At 37.7% G+C, this 18088-nt stretch overlaps 1 long non-coding RNA gene across 1 annotated transcript in view; it reads right to left on the bottom strand.

Moving 5' to 3' along the window:
* Window positions 1-18088, bottom strand: part of LOC109274709 (uncharacterized) — a 96885-nt gene that overhangs the window by 51449 nt on the left and 27348 nt on the right. The window contains exon 3 of the long non-coding RNA XR_008417786.1: window positions 16734-16892. This is a non-coding gene — a long non-coding RNA (uncharacterized LOC109274709). The remainder of the gene's footprint in view (window positions 1-16733; window positions 16893-18088) is intronic.

Below are 18088 nucleotides of genomic sequence, written 5' to 3'. Positions count from 1 at the left end.
TCATATAAATATTTTCTAGTCTGCCTCTAGAGAATAATTAAGCAGAACCAACAACACTGAAGATAATTAAAAGCTTGGAATAGATTTCAGAGGTAGCAAGAAATAACATCAAAAAAAGTGTAGACCTTTATGCACCATAGCAACAGAGAGCCTGGATTTTGAGCCTAAATCAACCAAATTATTTTTGTAGTATAAATACACAGTTAGATTAAAGTTATCTTAGCATTTTCACAAAATAATCTCTTTACTCTGAATCAATGCATAAGATATCAAAAGCAATGCCCATTTTTTTTTCTAAATTAATTATAAACTGAGTTTATCTAAGGTCAAAAAAGCAGCATCTTCTATTTTTTTTCCAGTTTTGTTGAGATATAATTGGCATATAGCATTGCATAAATTTAAAGGGTACAACCCAATAATGTGATACACATATTATCTTGTGTACAATTACCACAGCAAGGTTAACACCTCCATGACCTCACATACTTACATTTGTGTGTGTGTGCATGTATGGTAAGAATATTTCAGAGCTACTCTCTTAAGAAACTTTCAAATATATAATACAGTACTGTTAATGATACACAGAATGTATTCATCTTATCACTGGAAGTTGGTACCCTTTGACCAACATCTTCCCTTTTCCCCAGTACCCCATCCCTTGGCAACCACCATTCCATTCTATGTTCCTATGAGTTCAGCTTTTTTAGATTCACATATAAGTGAGATCATACAGTGTTTTGTCTTCCTCTGACTTATTTTTTTAAAAATTTTTAATGTTTTTATTTATTTTTGAGACAGAGAGAGACAAAGCATGAGCAGGGGAGGGGCAGAGAGAGAGGGAGACACAGAATCTGAAGCAGGCTCCAGGCTCTGAGCTGTCAGCACAGAGCCTGACGTGGGGCTCGAACTCACAGACTGTGAGATCATGACCTGAGCTGAAGTCGGACACTTAACCAACTGAGTCACCCAGGAGCCCCTCTGTCTGACTTATTTCACTTAGCATAAGGTCCTCAAGGTTCACCCACATTGTCACAAATGGCAAGATATCCTTCCTTTTGTGTCTGAAAGGTATTCCATTTTATATAGATAGATAAACATATGTGCAATATCTATAAAGATATATATTAGATATACTATATAGATAAAATACATATATAGATATAATAGATAACATATATTATAGATACAATAGATATTTAGATAGATATGTAATAGCATATATATTATAATATATATCACATATGTCATATTTTCTTTATCCATTCATCTCTCGATAGACACTTAGGTTGTTTCCATGTCTTACCTATTACAAATAATGATGCAGTGAACATGGAAGTGCAGATATCTCTTTGAATTATTTCAATTCCTTCAGATATATATCCAGAAGTGGGGTTGCAGGGTCATATGGTAGTTTAACTTTTTGAGGAACCTCCATACTGTTTTCCATAGTGTCTATACCAATTAACATTCTCATCAACAATGCAAGAGGTTTTCTTTTTTGCACGTCCTTGCCATAATTTGTTATTCATTTCTTTTTCATAATAGCCATTCTAACACATGTGAATCTCATTGCAGTTTTGATTTGCATTTTCCTGATGATTAGTGATGTTGAGCATCTTTTCATGTATCTGTTGACCATCTGTATATCTTCTTTGGAAAAATGACTCATTCAGTTCCTTTGCCCACTTTTAAAATGATTATTTGGGTTTTTTTCTATTGAGTTGTATAAGTACTTTATGAATTTTGAGTATTAACTCCTTATCAAATAGTTTGCAACATATTTTCTTCCATTCCATAGGTCTTTTTATTTTGTGTTTTGTTTTTTTTTTTTTTTAAGTAAGCTCTAGGCCCAAAATGGGGCTTGAACACATGACCCTGAAATGAAGAGTCACATGCTCTACTGACTGAGCCATCCAGGAGCCTCTGTTGACTGTTTTTTTCTGCTGTGCAAAAGCTGTTAGTTTGATGTAGTCCCACTTGTTTATTTTTGCTTTTGTTGCTTGTGTTTTTGGTGTCATATCCAAAAAATTGTTATCAAGGCCCATGTCAAGGATTTTTTCCCCTATGTTCTCTCCTAGGAGTTTTACAGTTGCGGGTCTTATATTTAACTATAATTCCTTTTGAGTTAATTTTTTTGAGTGGTGTGAGATAGGGTCCAATTTTATTCTTTTGCATGTGATTATTCAGTTTTCTCAGCACCATTTACTATTAGTGTATAGAAACAATTGATTTCTGCAGGCTTACTGGATTTATTAGTTCTAATAGTTTTTTGGTGGAGTCTTCAGGATTTTCTCTATATAAAATCATATCAGCTACAAAAAGACAATCTTCCTTCTTCCTTTCTGATTTGGATGCCTTTTATTTCTTTTTCTTGTCTAATTGCTCTGGCTAGGATTTCCAGTACTATTAAATAGTGGTGGTGATAGTTGGAACCCTTGTCTTGATCCTGATCTTAGAGGAAAAGCTTTCAACCTTTCACCATTGAGCATAATGCTAGCCATGTGTTTGTCATACATGGCCTTTATTATACCCAACTTTTATCCCCAACTTTTTCACAGTCTTTATCATAAAAGGATGTAGAATTTTGTCAAATGCTGTTTCTGTATCTACTGAAATAATCATATGATTTTTATCTGTATGATGCATTACATTTATTGATTTGCATGTGGTGATTCCATCCTTGCACCCCAGAGATAAATCCCACTTGATCAAAAGGTGTATGATACTTTTAATTTACTATTGAATTTGGTTTCCAGACATTTTGATGAAAATTTTGCATCTATATTCATGAATATTTACATCATATTCATCAATATAGTATAGTGGCCTGTAGTTTTCCTTTCTTGTACTGTCCTTATCCAGTTTTGGTATCAGAGTAATGCTGGCCTTATAAAATGAATTTGAGCGTATTCTCGCCTCTGAAATTTTTGGAAGTTTGTGGATTGGCATTAACTTTGTTTGGTAGAATTCATCAGCTGGTCCTGGGCTTTTCTTTGTTCGAGGTTTTTGATTATTGATTGAATCTCCTCCTTGGTCAATTCGTATTTCCTATTTCTTCATGATCCAGTCTGGGTAGCTTGTATGTTTCTAATAACTTATCAATTTTTTTCTAAGTTATTCAATTTTTTGTTGTATAATTGTTCATATTAGACTCATAATCTTTTGTATTTCTGTGGTTTTGGTTGCAATGGCTCTCATTTCTGATTTTATTGACTGAGACTTCTCTCTTTTCTTCTTAGTCTAGCTAAAGATTTGTCAATTTTGCTTGTCTCTTTAAAAAAACAGCTCTTAGTTTTGTTGGTCTTTACTATTCTTTACCTGGCCTCTATTTCATTCCATTCTGTTCTGATCTTTCTTATTTTCTTCCTTCTGTTAACTTTGGACTTAGTTTATTCTTTTTTTAGTACCATGACGTGTAAGATTGGGTTGTTTATTTGAAATATTCCCTTTTTTCTTAATATAAGCATTTATCACTATAAACTATACCCATAGATTTGGGTATGTTGTGTTTACATTTTCATTTGTTTCAAGACATTTTTTTGTTTCTCTTTTGATTTCTTCTTGATCCATTGGTTGTTTAGGAGCGTGTTGTTTAATTTCCACATATTTATGAATTCTCCAGTGTCTTTTTTCATCTGTTTACTTTGAGCCTATATGTGTCCTTAAAGGTGAAGTGAATTTCTTCTAGGCAGCATATAGTTGTGGGGCTTTTTTAAAATCCATTCTGCCACTTTATGACTTTTGATTAAGAGAATTCAATCCATTTATTTTAAATTATTGATAGGTAAGGGTTTATCATGCCCTTTTTATTATTTGTTGCTTATTTTGTAGTTCCCTTGTTTCTTTCTTCCTCTATTGCTATCTTCCTTTGTGAACTGATGGTTTTCCATAATAACCAAGTGTAAAGTTTTGATACACTTGTTTGTTTATCTACTATAGGTTTTTGCTTTGTGGTTACCATGAGGCTTACATAAAACATCTTATAGATTTAACAACTTATTTTATGCTGATAACAATTTTACTTCAATTCCATACAAACCTCTACTCTTTTTTAATGTTTATTTATTTATTTTGAGGCAGGGGAGGGGCAGAGAGTGAGGGAAAGAGAGAATTCCAAGCAGGCTCCATGCTATCAGTGCAGAGCTTGATGTAGGGCTCAATCTCACAAACTGTGAGATCATGACCTGAGCCAAAATCAAGAGTTGGATGCTTAACTGACTGCTTAATCACCCAGGTGCCCCAAACCCTACTCTTTTGGTCCCATCCCCATTCTGTTTCAGTGTCACAATGTACCTCTTTTTATATTGTGTATCCATTAACAAATTATTATAGCTATAGTTATTTTTAATGCTTTTGTTCTTTAACAATTTTACAAATATGCCATGATTTATTTATTAACATTAAAAAGTACCTAATTATTTCCCAAAGTTGTTCCATTTACATATAATTTACACAGATCAGTATACAAGGGTTGCTGTTGCTCTGCAATCCTACCAACATTTGGTATTGTTAGACTAAGAAGTCTTGTTTGCTAATTGCATGAATATGCTACTTATTAAACTTTTCATGTAAGTTTAAATTTAAAACCAAATATATAAGTTGGAGCTAAATTACAGTTTATTATCATAAATTACTTGCAAATATCAGTGACTTCACATAATAAAGATTTATTTTTCATTCATGCAAAATCCAATGTAGAATTTTCTGATTGATTAGTTGGCCTCCTAGGGAGGGGGTTCTCCTTCAAGGAGTGCATCGGGTATCCATACTTCTTTCTTTTAAAAAAAAATTTTTTTAATATTTATACATTTTTGGGAGACAGAGTGCAAGTGGGGAAGGGGCGGAGAGAGAGGAAGACAGACAATCTAAAGCAGGCTCCAGGCTCTGAGCTGTCAGCACAGGGCCCGACATGGGGCTCGATCTCACAAATCATGAGATCATGACCTGAGCTGAAGTCCAATGCTCAACTGACTGAGCCACCCAGGTGCCCCCATGCTTCTTTCATATTGTGTTATTCAATACATGGCCTTCATGGTTGCCACAGAAAGTGAAAAAGAACATAGAGGTTTGAGCCACTGGTTTCAGGACCAATATATCTAATCATTCATTCATCAACTCATATTCTATTGATCAGATCCCAGACACAAGGTAAAGGGAGGCTGGAAAATGTAGCTGTCCCATGTACCAGGAGAAAAAAAAAAAAGGAGACTAGTGAGCATCTAGCCAGTCTTTAACACAGTATGGTAGAATTCAATATATTAGTGTTTCATAGTATTTGAAAATATATCATGATTTTCAGATTTGTCACCTGAAAAATTTGAAAACCACCGAGGTGAGTCCTTCTTTACAAAATTGTCACTCTTGCTGGGCTCTATAAATGCTGTTTCACCATTTTCAAACAAAAATTAATTATCTTGACAAAAAACACTGGATCAAATTAGATAATTAGGCTATAGATATAAATGAATATCTTCATTCAATGAATAGCTCCATTCATTCCCACATTTCACTTCAAGAACAGATTTTCTGGAATGAAGTTGAGACAAATTCTTTTTCTTTCGGTATAGGCCTATTGGCTAGGTTTCTTTTCTTTTCAACTCTTAACTCAAGAATCACATATGCCATCAAAATGACAGCAAAAACCAAATGATTTGATCCCAAGTTCCTAAAGCTTTTTAGGCATTTATAATATTCTAAATGAAATGTCCAGGATGGTTGTATAGCTAGCTCTCTAGGGATGATGTATACTTAGGGATTATGATTATCAGACTATATTATTCTTCACCATAGCTAATTTCTTCAAGCCTGTTGGTCTTCCAAGTTTTTAAGTAAAATTCTCTGGTTCTGTTTCATGATGACCACAGGAATCTTCTTCTTTGCAAAGTGGAAGCATAAAAGACTACATAAACAATGTATAGTTTATATAAATCTTTATGCTGTGCTTTATAAAAAAATGAATTTTACTAACTTGGTGTCCAAAGCAAAGGCCTTTCCAACAAACAACAAATTAAATAATTCATTTCTAGTAATGTGAAATAAATTTAAGTGAACCAAAAAATAATAAGAGGATCAAATATTCAGGATGACTACAATATTATTATTAAAATGTATGGTTTTTTTTTCCATCTAATTATTACTCCTGCTATCTGTTATGAGATGTTGCTGGTTATGGTGATGATGGCCAGGGGATGGTAACTTGGTGGAGACTGTGATGTGATATTTGGTATAATTTTAGCCATATCTCAAGGAGGTATTATTATCCTCACTTCATCGAAGATGAAATGAAGGTCCAGTGTCCCATCTATTATCACATGGTTATAAGCAGTAAGACTCAAATGTGAAGCTTCCATTTAAGCTGTTAGTGACTTTTTTTTTAAAATGCAAGAGCTGCCTCAATTAGAATGGTGCTCAATTATATAAGACCATATGATTTAGGGCAACACACCTTGTATTGGCCTTGTTTGTTTGTTTTACAAATTCCCACAATGTTATAAAATTCGATTCTTCACACAGCAATTTCATGGCTCAGTATCCCTTTACAGAATCTCTGCCCATAAAAAAAAAAATTTGTTATTGTTGGTTCAGTCTTCCCACTGTCTGGGAAGAATTATGTTTTACTAAATTAGAAATGAGAAATGCACTATTGATCAAACAAAGCAAAATTAAACTTTACTTGAGGGAAGGAAAAATATGCTGGTCTTCCTGAGAGATGATCTTGGCCTCTTGGTTCATGTCCTAAACACACTAAATACGGAAAATAGACTCAGCAAGTGTATCATGGAAACTAGTCATGAACTGGATAAAAAGACTTCACTCATAGAAAGCTCACAGCATTGTTTCTTAGACTCATCTCAGAGCACTTATGTGCTTTAGTTTTTAGAAGAGACATCACTATTAAAACTGCTTAATCTTTCTGGGGCTCAGTTTTCTCATCTGTCAAACAGGAACAACAGAGCTGTTCTTTTCTCTTGAGGTTGCAAAGCTCAAATGAAATGACAGCTGTGCATGTTGACTTACACACTATTCCCAGTTCCTTCTTTGGGTAGGCTCAATCTTCTTTTTTTTTTTTTTTTAAATTTTAACGTTTATTTATTTTTGAGAGAGAGAGAGAGAGAGACAGGGCATGAACAGGGGAGGGGCAGAGAGAGAGGGAGACACAGAATCTGAAACAAGCTCCAGGTTCTGAGTGGTCAGCACAGAGCCCGATGCGGGGCTCGAACTCACGGACCGTGAGATCATGACCTGAGCCGAAGTCAGATGCTTAACCGACCGAGCCACCCAGGTGCCCCAGGCTCAATCTTCTTGAGTGAAAGTAAGGGTTACAGGCTACTGCAGTTGCTGTGATCCCGCATCTGCACTCAGTTCCAATGTGTGGGTTTTTCCCCACACCACCAACCTCGGTGTCCTATATATCAACTCAATTCTCACCCTATCCACCCACAGACAGCATCAGATTGCACAAGTTATAAGGCTCAGCCCCACCAGAGTGCCCCTCTCTTCAGATGCCAATCACCAAGCTTGCCACCTGTGTTTCTGACCAACTGGCTGTAAATCAGAGCTTCCCACTATCCCCTCCTAAGGTTTGATTAATTTGCTAAAGCAGCTTATAGAATCAGGAAAGCAGTTTACTGACCATATTACTGGTTTATTACAAAGGATATGAAAGGCTCTGAATTGACAGCCAGATAAAGAAAGACATAGGGCAAGGTACATGAGGGGGGAGAGTGAGCTTTCTTACTCTTCCAGCATGCCACTCTTTCCAAACCTCCACATGTTCACCATCCTGGAGGCTCTCTGAACCCTGTTCTTTTTGGGTTTTATGGAGCATGTATTACATAGGCAAGGTTGATTAAATCATGAGCCATTGGAGACTGAACTCAATCTATAGCCCATCTCTCCTCTTCCCAGGTCAGGTGGGTCTGGGAGATGGAGAGGACTAAAAGTTCCAACACTTTAATCATGCACTTGGTTGCTCTGGCAATCAGTCCCCATCATTAGGTGACGTAAGGGCTTTTAAAAAGTCAACCATTGGGGCACCTGGGTGGCTCAGTCATTTGAGCATCCTACTCTTGACTTCTGCTCAGGTCATGATCCCAGGGTGGCTTGCTTAAGATTCTCTCTCTCCCTCAGCCTCTCTCCCCTACTCATGCTCTCTCTCTAAAAATAAAATAAAATAAAATAAAATAAAATAAAATAAAATAAAATAAAATAAAATAAAATGTAAAATAAAATAAAACGTAAAATAAAATAAAACATAATAAATCTTAAATAAAAAATCAACCATTAAAGTAACAAAAGACACTTAGAAAATTCCAAGGGTTTTAGGAGTTCTGTGCCTGGTGTGGAGGACTAAGACCCACCCAAATAAATATTTTTTTATTATACACACATCATAGATCCTAAGCTGGCCTTCTTCAGGAGGGAGAAATAAGCCTGCCGTTTCTCTGCTTAAGGTTCCTTCCATGTAGCAATGCCAGTAGGAAAATAGTCAAAACTATGTGGATATATCATCACTCGACTTATTAGAGACTGACACTGACCAAGGAAGGAAAATATCACGTGGGCCCAGAAACTCTCAGATAGGTTCAATTTAGCTTCTTTATAAATAATCAGAGTGCTTTCCTCTCTACTTCATCCTTTGTGACCTAAAACCCAAGGTGGGAGCTGTGGAGACCTGCTACCTCCACATCCAGTTGAAACCACTATAGAAATGTAAAGATGGATGGAAATTAAGATGGACACACTAATGCTCCACACTAAAGCACACTAATGCTTGACTTTAAACTGAACAAATTTTTCTCTTCCTCATTCTTGAAGCCCTTCCCTCCCCTTCAGTTGTTTTTCTGTAGAATCCTTTGTTCCAGGAACTCGATATTGATACTTAGCAATCAGACTCAGATGGCCACTGCCAGCACCAGTCATAAGTCCACCTTGAAGACATGCCCAATGCTGCTGGCAGCAAGGACTGGATTCCTGTTGAAACGGCCTAGATCCTGTATTTTCCTATAAAAGCCCTCAGCCTTTTACCTTGGTGGGTCTGCAGTTTTGAAGACATTAGCCTGAGGGAGCCTCCTTTGCTTAGCAAAGTAATAAACTATCTTCCTTCTTTATACCAAACTCCGTCTTCCCATTTCATATTTTGGCACCGGAGCACAGAAGTAGGTTTTTGACAACACAACTACTATTTCCTTCATTTAGGTTATGTTTTATCTCATTAGCACATGGGGGAGCACAGGTCCTCACCAAGGCAACCCCAAGTGGTTGTGTGTGTTCAGGCTCCATGGGACTCTCTTTCCCATAGGGTTACTTTCCCATTGGCTCAATTCACTTTTGTGATTTCATGAATGTAAAAAATTCACACTTTTCTCCTCGTTTTTACCTCTCCACAAAGTCTTGGTGACCTGAATACATTCCCCTGAATTCACTGGCTTCATACATTTCATTTCTACAACTGACCTCGATATCTTTCCCTCCTTTGATAACAATAAAATCCCCAACAGATCTATACAGGCTCCACCTAGCGTAAAGATCATGAATAAACATGAGGCCCTTTCTTAATCTGATATAGCTATTGTTAGATATGTGTTGCTCCCTTCAAACCTAAAACATCAGCAAGGGTGCACTAATTGTCAAGACAATAGTTAGGACTACATTTCATCTTTCTTGTCTCTAGGTTTTTGCTACTGCTTTTCTGCCTCTTTCAATGCCCTCCTCTCTTCCCCAAAAAGGTTTACACTCTACCAACCCTGGTATTGAAACTTGCCTGTAAACAATCCTTTAATCTCTTAAACCTGTAGTCATTATTCACTGGCATTTATTGTTTGTGGAATACATTTATCAATTTGCTCAAGAACTGCTCTGCAATATTACTTTGCTTGCTCTCTTTACCATGTATTTATCTTTCAAACTGTTCAGTTTCATGTTAATGTCACTTTGCCCCACCTGGAATTTTAACTCCTTGAGAGCAAGGGCTTTTACTTCTAGGTAATCCCACCCTATTCTATCCAATGTCTTCCTTCAGGAGGCTCTCCAAGAATGATTGCTTGTGTTCTTTGCTTTAAACATATGCTTCCTACATTTTGCTAGAGGAAATTAAATTGAGCTGGTACTTCTCTAACCATTTCCAACTCTTTTACCCTGAACTTTTTTTTTTTTTTTTTTAATTTAAGGTTTACTTGTTTATTTGAAAAGCTAATAGAGCAAAGCTTTTCTGGGGGTGGTGGTTAATGATGGTACACGGCAGAGCTTCCTCAAGTTGTGAATAATTATTGCCAATGGGTGCTTCTTATGTACCAGGCTGTAGTCTAATTTAAAAAATACATTTAGGGGTGCCTGGGTGGCTCAGTCAGTTGAGTGTCTGACTTCAGCTCAGGTCATGATCTCTTGGTTTGTGGGTCTGGGCCCCGCATCAGGCTCTGTGCTGACCATTCAGAGCCTGAAGTCTGCTTTGGATTCTGTGTTTCCCTCTTCCTCTCTGCCCCTCCCCAACTCGCACTCTCTCAAAAATAAATAAACGTTTAAAAATTTTTTTAAAATAAAACATACATTTAGTCTCTGTGCCCAGTTCCTGGTATAGAACTTCAAAAACTCTTGGAATTTCCTCAGTGATAGGAGTATCTTTTACTATTCATATGACCCCTTTTCTACCAGACCTGTGTTTATGCCAATGAAATGAATTAAGACAGGGCCTTTAGACAGCTTCAGGATGGGGGGGGGGGGGACCAACCATGTGATTGGATGGTAGGAACTTTCAGCCCCCTCCCCCAGCTAGAGATGAGCTCAATCACATGGCTTACTGATTTAATCAACCATACGTACAGTATACTTACTGAAACCTTAGTAAGAACTCTGAAGAACTAGGCTCAGGAAGCTTCCTGTCAGTGAACATGATGTACTGGCAGAGTAGTGGAACCTGACTCCTATGTTCAGAACCCTTTTATGTATACTGTTTTCCTGAGTTCTAGGAGTTGTTCTAGTGAATTATTAAACTTGCAGAGGTATGAGAAGCCCTGAATCTGTAGCTTGCCAGGCAGAAGTGGGTAGTTTGAGTTCACCCAGGACTTGCAGCTGGCATCTGAAGTGAGGGGCAGTCTTGTGGGATTGAGCAGTTAACCCATGGAGTCTGTGCTAACTCCAGGTAATTAGTGTCAGAACTGAGTTAAACTGTAGGACACCTGGCTGATACCAGAAAGTTGGTATCAGAAAGTACACCAACTGGGCTAAGCACTTTGAATATATTATCTTATCTTGTCCTCGAGGTTATCCCTACAGGTAAGAGTGGCTACCATTATCCTCTTATGCCAATTAGAAGGTTGAAGCACATAGAGAGTGACTTCTCCAACATCAGAAGCCTGGTATTTTCATGTCAAAATTCAATGATGTGACTCATTAGGTTATACTACCCCCAAGTTTGCCAAGTCTCAATAAGCCAAAGATAACCTGCTTGGCAGTGGGGGAGGGAAAGTATATTGGATACCTCTTTTGCTCATCTACAAAACCTTTTGGCACCTCTTCTTACTGCACCCACTACCATGTGACTGGTTCAGGACATGCCTTGACCAGCTTTATGGGATAATCTCATTCAGACTAGCTGTGTCCCTTTTGTATACACACCCTTGGGAACAGCTCAGCATCTACACATTTGCAACCGGGTGAGCGGCAGTGTGGACCATTGACCAATGGGGAATGGAGGCCAATGGGTGGGTAAACACTTCCCTTTTTTGTCTCTGAGATATGGGTTATAAAACTCTTCAAAAAGTGTTATGGGTTCAAACATCAGTTACCACACAGTAGAGGCTCTCTCTCGGCAACATAGTCCTGCATTGTTTCTCTCTCGCTCTGATGCCCTCCCACTGTCCCGCATTCCTGCTCCCAGGCATTATTCCGCAAATAAACTACCTACATTTTTGCAGGCTTGCTTTCTGTGGAACCAGGTGAAGACAGAATACTGTTAACTTCAGCGAAAGTTATGTTGCTGATACCTTAATGACAAATGACACAGATAAATGGGCTCTCCCTGAATTTAATGCTCCCACACAAATCTGATTTGTGGTGAAATAAAATATGTTGAAACTAATTAACAGTGTCTCACATCATGGAATTTTTTGAAAGGGATGACTTTGAACTAAGAACATCTGAAATGATGAATAGTCTGGCAAATGAAAAGTTAACATCAATGAAGAGTGTTCATTAGAATTTATGGAAAAATTAACACGAAGAGATTTCAGAGTAGATATCCTTTTATATGAGTTTAAAGTTTGTTCTATTTTAAATAAAATTTCAGTTTTATTTTATTTTGAATCTGAGTGATTTAGAATAAAAACCTTTGATAAGTTATTATCTGTTAAAAAAGGGGCCATAGCATACTGATGTTTGTATCCTCACTGTTAAGTGTCCGGCACATAATAAACACTTAGTAAACATGGATTGAATGACTAGAATCTGAAAACAGGACCAGAGGTTATAGCGTGTTGAATTGTGGCCACTAAGAACATATGTCTGCATCCTAATCCTGGTACCCATGAATGTAAACTCATTTGGAAAAAGGGTCATTATAGATGTAATTAAGTGAAGTCTCTTGAGATGAGCTCATCCTGGATTGATAGAGTAGACCTTAAATCTAATGATAAATGTCTTTAGAAGAAGACAAGAAGAAACAGACACAGGGGGAAGGCCATGTGAATATGGAGGCAGAGACGGGAGTGATGTTGCCACAAACCTAGGAGGACTTGGAGTCATCAGAAAATGAAAGTGGCAAGGAGAGATTCTCTCCTAGAGCCTTTGGAGTGACTGTAGCTCTGCTAACACCTGACTTCAGACTTCTGGCCTTCAGAACTCCAGAGAGTACATTTCTGTTGTTTTGAGCCACTCGGTTTGTAGCATTTTGTTATGGCAGCCTTAGGACACTATAATACAGAGGCATTAAGATAAAACATGACAAAAGCCAAGAAACATAAGAGATGGTTTCAGCCATAAAACTGTTTGACAAATACTAACTGAACATTACCATGTGCAAGGCATTTCGCCAGGAAAACATGAATGAGCAAAACAGAGACCCTTACACCCATGATGCTTACATTCTGGCAATATTCTCATAGGAGAAGCCAGTTTATTCAACATTCCTTTACCCTTAACAGAGATGTGTTTGTGCCTGTACCTGTATCAGAACCTGTATCAGAATTATTAAACACAACTGGTGATAAAGACGTCACTCAGAGAATGAAGATTGCACAACGATATGGGAAGAACTTACTCTCCCTGGAGAATGCAAACTCTAAATTTTCAGATTAGGAAATACTAGTTTTTAATAAGCATAATGGAAGGAACACATTCAAGACTTCTGTGACCTTCAGATTTCTTTTCTTTTTAATATCTCCAGATATTTCTTTTTTTTCTTTTTTTTTTTTTTTAGAGAGGGAGAGTACATGCTGGGGAGAGGCACAGAGGTGGGGAGGAGAGAGAGAGAGAGAGAGAGAGAGAGAGAGAGAGAGAGAGAGAGAAAGAGAAAGAGAAAGAGAAAGAGAAAGAGAGAGAGAGAATCTCAAAGCAGGCCTCAGGTTCAGTGCAGAGTCTGACTCAGGGCTTGATCCCACGACACTGGGATCATGAGTTGAGCCAAAATCAAGAGGTGGATGCTCGACCAACTGAGCCACCCAGGTGCCCAGACCCTCAGATTTCTATTCAGCTAGTGGGATGGTTGAGATTGTCCCCTAGGCTGCAATGGAACACTGACCTTCTGTGAGCAAGCACAAGGTGATCTGCTAAAATAGAACAGTATTACAGTGTGGAAAATAAATAAATCAAGGAAACGTTTACCAAAATTGTTTTTCAACAATACTTTAAAAAAATATAATGCTTCTTAAACTTTTGACAGGCACCATTGATTATCTTCCAGGGAGGACTAGCCGCCAACTAGGAAAATGCACACATAACAAACCAATATTAAAGAACACGTTTGGTTCAAAAGCTTGCCTCTGTGTCTGTGGTTGGATTGATATACTTGTGATTATGGTATTCAATCGGCCTTTATATTGTATAAATTTAATTAAATTTAATTACCTCAATCAATACAAACTTAAAATAACCAAACGTATAATTTTGTGCCCAAGTATTATTTGTATGACTAAAATAAAACATACCAATACTTCATCATATTCTGCAAAATGCACTTTGTTTGGTCTCCAAGTGCTCTAATACTGAAACAATTTTGAATCCTGCTGGGTTAGCATGGATCAAAAAGCAGAGCAAATTTCTGAAATGCTGGAAGGACAAAGCATAAGGTGAGAAATGAAGCCCTATAAAATGAATAATTTGGTGCTTACAAATGAATCAGAAAACTTCTTTACATTTCAACATGTCAGTATTGAACATAAATGTTTTTAACTTATGCAAATTCAATTTGGCAAAGTACACACACATACACACACACACACACACACACACACACACACACACGGCATTCAGTGACTTAGGGAGCTGAGGGAAGGAAGATTCCCATCTCACAGTGACCATGAGGCTTACCTTCAATCAGAAATGGCAGGTGCCAATTTAAAAGATTTTGTATATCATTGTTCCTTCAGCTTCCTAAGTCCCTGAATGCTGTGTGTGTGTGTGTGTGTGTGTGTGTGTGTGTGTGTTTCAGCGTAACTGAATTGAATATAATTCTTGTGTTTAAGTACATAATTTTTTATACAACATGTCCTCTGATTCTAAGCCAATTACTGTAGCCTTTAACCAGGCCTTTAATTTTGTTAAATGTCTTGTAACGAATACAGTCTTTAGGGGTAATTTGAAAGGTTTCTCAAAAGTGATTCTATCTCATATAGAACCTAAACTTGAGAGAGAGAGAGAGAGAAAGAGAGGGAGGGAGAGAGAATCTGTTGAACATTATATTGAACACAGACCAGAATATGAAAAACGCTCACTGTAGTCCCAGCAAACAGCCTGACTGAAATCTCATGAGAGATCCTGAGCTAGAACCACCCAGCTAAGCTACTTCTGGAGGAGTATGAGAAAATAAATGTTTGTTGTTTTAAGCTGTTAAATTTAGAGTAATTTGGGTTTGTATTTGTTTTTGTTTTTTTGAGAGAGAGAGAGAGAGCAAATGAGTGGGGGGCAGAGAGAGAGGGAGAATTCTTTTTTAGTTTTTTTGTATATTTTGAGAGACAGAGAGAGTGAACACAACGAGGGGCAGAGAGAGGGGAGAGAGCATCCCAAGCAGGCTCCACACTGCCAGTGTGAACCCGATGCAGGGCTTGATCCCACCAAACAGGAGGTCATGACCTGAGCTGAAATCAAGAGTCGGTTGCCCAGCTGACTGAGCCACCAAGGTGCCCCTTTCAGGGTAATTTGTTATGCATCAATAGATTACTAATGCAATAGGCATCCTAAATTTGAAGAGGATAATGCAGGGCCATTGCTTTTGAATATTTTGAAATGGAGAGGGGAGAGAGAGATGCACAAAGCAACTATAAAACAATGTGGGAAATGCCATAATTGGGGCAAGTCACTAGTGAGCTAAATGATATCCAGCAGCAAAAATGGGACACTGCATTCCAGATCACTAGGAGACTACATATACTCTGTTTGACAAAGAAGCATCTGCCCCCAACAAAACAGTTCCCTACTTGAAGCCGAAGGCAATGAAAGGAAGAATTGGAGGGAGTGGGGAGGGCCGGGAAGCCCACAGGAGGGTTGCTGACTTTTATTAATGACCTACTACTCCCTGTGTACTTTATAGAAATGATCTTATTCAGTCTTCACACCGAGTGTATGAGGTCGATAACATTTTCTTTATCTTATAGGTGGGCACCTGAGGCCCAGTATGTTGCGGAGTGGGAATGTGAACACATGGGCTCCTGCCTCCGAAAGCTTAGTTTTGTTTTACTGCATCAGATTGTTTTCCCTTATCCCTCAAGTTCTTGTGATGCCACAAGAATATCAAGGCACAAAAAGCCTTTCTTTTTGGAATATTCCGCAGCATTTGGCAAAGTTGGTCACTAAGGTTGTGCTGAAAGTCAGACTCTGGCCTGTAGGAGCCAGTGACCTGAATTTCCTTATTAGTCAACTGCCATCAGACCTCTGTTACAACTTCATAGGCTTTGGGCAAATATTTCAGGAAGGGGGAGAATTAAGCAGTGAAGTAAAAGTAACCTAACGTATGTTATCTTCTCCTCAGTTCCCTGACTTTATAGACAAACAACACTTTCTAATCTTAACTTTCCCCAAATACTTCAAATGGAAATGTTCACTGAAGGTCATCTTTACCTTGAGAGTTACAATTATGTCCAAATTTTAAAACTCTTTTGAGTAATCAAGAATAAGCACAAGACATTTCTCTTCCAAGAAAAACACACTGACGGCTGAAATTTCTTCAAGAATATGAACTTCATCTCTCAGACTGCTAATGACCTATAATTCTGTGAAATTAGATTTGTAAAACTGAGCTGGAATGAAAATAGTTATTACTGAATGAGGAATGGTCAGAAGATGGCCCAGATAATTGTCTAGGTGGATTGCAGAGCCATCTACCTCTGTGTCCGGAGAAGTGATGAAAAGGTTATTCTGCCAATGATTCCTTCATTGTTTTGTTAAAACAGCTACACTTCCTATGATTATTGTCACTCCTTTTGTGTTTCTGCAAAGCTTAATCCTAAATGTGCATGGGTAAGGGTTACATGACCAGAAAAAAAAACAGCAAAACACAGACCCAGGGACCTCCAGTGTCCACAAACCTGTATAAATAAGCCTCTCTTCTTCAATTCCTGAAAACGATCCCAAATTTTCAAGGAGAATGAAAAAGCACCTCCCCACAGAGTCCATCCATGTGAAAGTAGGAGACAAATATGATCCACAGACTGTAAAATAAATAAAACAGCAGAGCGGAGCAGCAGCTGAAAAAAGAAAGGGAAGGGAAAAAACAAGAGACTTGTGACAGAACCCAGGAGAAAAACAGATCTCAGCAAGCACTGTTAGAATGCACTTGCCCCTGTTAGTTTTAAACCCTGAAGTGACCGTGGACAACACAGAAATGTTACAACTTACACACTGGAGTGAAGGAGGTAGGAATTAGAATAGATATGTTGGTTATCTCATCTATGATAACTATGATTTAAGTGACATCATTAAGAGCTGACTAATCAAGTAATAGACATATACATATTCTTTCCTCTTTTAATTTTTTTTTTTTTTTTTTTTTTTTTTGTAGAGAGAGCAAGTGCACAAGTTGGGGAGAGGGGCAGGAGGTGAGAGAGAAAGAAAGAGAGAGAGAGCTCCATGTTCAGGGTGGAGCCCAATATGGGGCTCGAACTCATGACCCTAGGATCATGACCTGAACTAAAATCAAGACTTAGATGCTCAACTGACTGAGCCACCCAGGCACCCATACATACTCTTAAATACTATAAAGATAACATTAATAAAGGTAATATTATTGATTTAAATTGGGTGGTGGAGAGAAAGGGCATGGGGAAGAAAGAGGAAACACCATTTTTTTTATTTCTCATAGTAAAGGACTATAATGCACTGACTAAATGCATTAATAAGGGTTATCACCAGAACAGAGCTGCAAAGCTACCTAAAATTCAGAGCTATAGGGGAAGCAAACCAAAGGAAACAGACTACATAGGAAAAGTCCTTAAAATATATAAAGACAGAAAATATGCAACAATATGACAGAACCGAGACCAAACATATGTGTGTCATTTTAGTAAGTGCAAATGGATTTAACCTACACATTAAAAGAAGAATTTTAGATTACATTGGATTGTAAAGGAAACAGAAACTATGCCATATCTAAGGATCACACTGAAGTGATTCAAGATAGTCAAAAATAGAAAGATGGGCAAAGTCTACTAGGAAAATGTACACTTAAAAACATTTTTTGGACTGTTTTAAAGTAATCTCTACACCCAACGTGGGGCTCAAAATTACAACCCCAAGATCAAGAGTGGTACGTTCCACCGATGAGCCAGCCAGGCACCCCAGAAAAGGTACATTTTTAAACAACAATGAATTATTAACATAATATCAGAAAAGGCATAATTCAGCTCAAAAAACAGTGGGCACTTTGTGTTTTTTTAAAGGTGTA

This window comes from Panthera pardus, unplaced genomic scaffold, assembly GCF_024362965.1.
Source record: "Panthera pardus isolate Hobbes unplaced genomic scaffold, ASM2436296v1 HiC_scaffold_25, whole genome shotgun sequence".
NCBI lineage: Eukaryota > Metazoa > Chordata > Mammalia > Carnivora > Felidae > Panthera > Panthera pardus.
Note: the sequence above shows the minus strand (reverse complement) of the source record. Positions and strands in the feature narration are given on the sequence as shown.